Source organism: Podarcis cretensis (genome assembly GCF_951804945.1).
Source record: "Podarcis cretensis genome assembly, chromosome: 4".
NCBI lineage: Eukaryota > Metazoa > Chordata > Lepidosauria > Squamata > Lacertidae > Podarcis > Podarcis cretensis.
In genome coordinates, this window is record NC_137173.1 from 93559842 (window position 1) to 93563304 (window position 3463).

The 3463-nt window shown below is 42.4% G+C and overlaps 1 long non-coding RNA gene across 1 annotated transcript; it reads left to right on the forward strand.

Moving 5' to 3' along the window:
- Positions 1–335: 335 nt before the first annotated feature.
- On the forward strand, positions 336–1251 carry LOC307214597. The gene is made up of 2 exons (XR_013838239.1): positions 336–430; positions 1075–1251. It is a non-coding gene; the product is annotated as an uncharacterized lncRNA (long non-coding RNA).
- The last annotated feature ends 2212 nt before the right edge of the window (positions 1252–3463 follow it).

A 3463-nucleotide genomic window follows, 5' to 3' on the forward strand; every position in this document is an offset into this window, starting at 1 on the left:
CACATTACATCCAATCAGTGTGTACCTGTGTGTACCTATGTATAGAACAGTTGAGCTGTCCAAATCAGTAAATTTACACCATTTCACAGTTTATGCATGTGTTCAGCATAATGTGTTAAGAAGCATACAAGAGCGGGGAGGTTTGGTAAAATTCCCAGGAAGAGAGTTGGCCTGAAGGGAGGCTTCATTTTGTGGTAAAGCTGGAGGAGGACATGTTGAAATTTAAGGATTTTTTAAATAAAAAAAGAAGCCCCATTAAATGCCTACATACTTGTAATGATGAATCAAAACTTGACGGATTATTGCTATTGTGTTTACATTTTAATTTTTTGTTAGCTTGTCTAGGAAATGACTGCCTGAAGAAGCAGGGTAAAAATCACCCAAAATAAGCAAGATAGGAAGAAATCTCTGGGTTATAACCACTGTGAATGTGAGTTGTGTTTTCCATACTTACTAGGGAGGAAGCTTTAGTAAAGACAGTGGAATTTCCTTCTAATTAAGCATGCAAATGATTGCACTGATAAACTACAAGACTTAAGTTCTGTTGAACAGAATGTGCTTTCTTGCTCAGACATTGATGCAGATGGAAGGCATTTCTGATTTTTTCCCCTTTGATACCTAGAAATCAGTATATGTGCTTTAATTTGTACCAAGAAAAACGAGGCTGGTCTCGTGCCCATAAGTAGTACTTTTAAGATAATTCAGGGTGACACTCTCATCAGGTTTTTCCAATACAGTTTAAACCAACATTAAAACAGAAATGGATTTTTCAAGGAACCGAGTCTGTGGGAAGGGCTTTCAAAAGTCATATGAAAACATGGGCAATCATAGTATTAAGGAAATGACAGCTTACAGCAAGTAAAATTGATTTTGAACAGTTCATGGTGATGAAGCGTGATGAAATTTAGGGCGGGGTGTAAGAAGGAGGAGGCACATGTATTTCAAGATGAAAGACTGAGTGTTCAGGAGACACATTTAGATACTTCCGAAATTAAACCTGAAACAACTTGACATGTTGGGTTTGTTCACACTGACCTTGTGTGGTATGGCATAGCTTCTCTCCTTTTTTGTTAGGTAACAACCATTGAGGGTGCTATAAACCTGTGGGCTATTAATTCCATTCGGTGAAGCATGAAACAACCCAACTATGAAAATAAGCTATCTCAAAGCTGTCCTTTATCAGGGAAGAAGCAACAACACCTGGTTGGTTTCATTTCTAAATAAAAAATAGCCAGACTCATTTCTAGAAGATATAGCGTTCTTTTGAAGTGTGGTTGTTATCTAGTTTGCTACAGTATGCAGAAAACAACATGCACAACTTGCATCAAATGTTATATTGTACACAAGAGCCAGGATGGCTGGTTGTGGTGGGTGAATAATAAGATTGGTGGCCAAAGGGGATGAGCGCCCAGAGAATGACAATTCAATGCCAGGTGACAAGCCGCAGAAACATATTGTCCATTATGAGACTGGAAGCAAGCATGCTTACAAAAATATTTCCAGAGCACTGCACATATAGTATTCTAATTAAAGGACTTCTGTGTGTATGCCTTTAAAGCAGCCGGGCTGCGGGGATTTGATCTGTTGAACACTGATCAAGCATGTGCAAAATCTCATTTAACATTCTAAAAGATGGAGAAACAGTGCTTGATTCATATCACAACCAAACACTACAAGCTGGGCAAATTCATAAATTCAATCGGTTAACTAATTATACACTTCAAAAGCATCACTATCTGCTACTAACTGAGCCTACGGTTCACATTTCTCACTGTGGAATATAGCAAAGAAGCCTCTCAAATTTACCTGATAATTTGTGGTGAGCGGTTAAACCACAGAGACTAGGACTTGCCGATCAGAAGGTCGGCGGTTTGAATCCCTGCGACGGGGTGAGCTCCCATTGCTCGGTCCCTGCTCCTGCCAACCTAGCAGTTTGAAAGCACATCAAAAGTGCAAGTAGATAAATAGGTACTGCTCCGGTTGGAAGGCAAACGGCGTTTCCATGCGCTGCTCTGGTTCACATGAAGCGGCTTAGTCATGCTGGCCACATGACCCGGAAGCTGTACGCTGGCTCCCTCGGCCAATAAAGCAAGATGAGCGCCGCAACCCCAGAGTCGGCCATGACTGGACCTAATGCTCAGGGGTCCCTTTACCTTTACTATTTGTGATGCTCCATTTGTATTAGTAAGAACAGAGAATGGACACTGAACGATGACTAGGGAGATAACATGCCAGCAATGATAAGAGCTAGAGATGCTATTTCATACAATCACAGTGGGTTCTCAAATTTAGCAAGACTGGCACTGTTGTTTTTTTTTTCTGATGCAACTGCATTCTATAATGGTAATAATTTTATTATATATATGCTGCCCATCTGACTGGGTTGCTCCAGATGCATCCTGACAGTTAAGCCCACGTTGAGAACATTTGCTCACAATTATTATTCCAGTACATATAGAAATGTTTGCAAAATTTCACCTTTGTGAATTCCTAAATGAAATTCACTGTCAGATTAATGTGCAGGGTGGAATTGGGTTGCGTGTTGAGTCCCACAATGCCACCCCCCGCCAAAAAAGTCACACAGACACATTAATTTTTGTTTAAGGTTTTTGGCATAATTTTGGCCACAACTTTATTCAAAATACAAAAATGTGAGTGGTTGCTTAGGCATTGGTTATGACTATCTGTCCATGCCCAGGGACAGAGCTGGCTTCCGGATTCCAGCGGAAGCCAGCATGGGAAACAAGTATTGGGTGAGAAAATGAGGCCGGGCATCAGACCATCACTTCTCACCCTCATGTTCCGTTGGGGCTTGCACGGCCCAAGTCCGATTCCAGGGACAAGGACGAAAAGAATGGCAAGCCCCTGGATTCCTTTAACGGAATTCCCTTTTCCACACCACCATTGGAGGGGTAGGCACTTACCCCTCCACCAACCAATTTTAACCAATGCCTAACTGCCAACCTTACAGTTGTGACGATTTGCTACGCAGTAGGCAAAAACCAAATGGCACCAGCCAATCAGCCAAATGGCAAAATTCCTACCAGGCCCCCGCTCCAAGGCGAACGACCCCATGACAGGCATAGCAAGGTCAAGCGAACCAGAAAACAACCCCCCCTATTAAAGGGAGGGTGGGCGGGTGATCCGTTGTAAAATGCCAAGAGGATGTCCAGCGACGTGCGTCCTGTATTTATAGCCTCTGACCCCTCCTCCAAACTGGCAACATTCAAAACTCCCCAGTAACCCAAATTAACAATTTAAGGTCCTGGGTTTAGCCAAAACTGCCCAGTAACAAACAGGGTGGCCTGTATTCCCCAACCGCAACACGTGTTCTCATTTAGGGAGAACACGCTTTGCGTGTTGAGTCCCACAATGCCACCCCCCGCCAAAAAAGTCACACAGACACATTAATTTTTGTTTAAGGTTTTTGGCATAATTTTGGCCACAACTTTATTCAAAATAC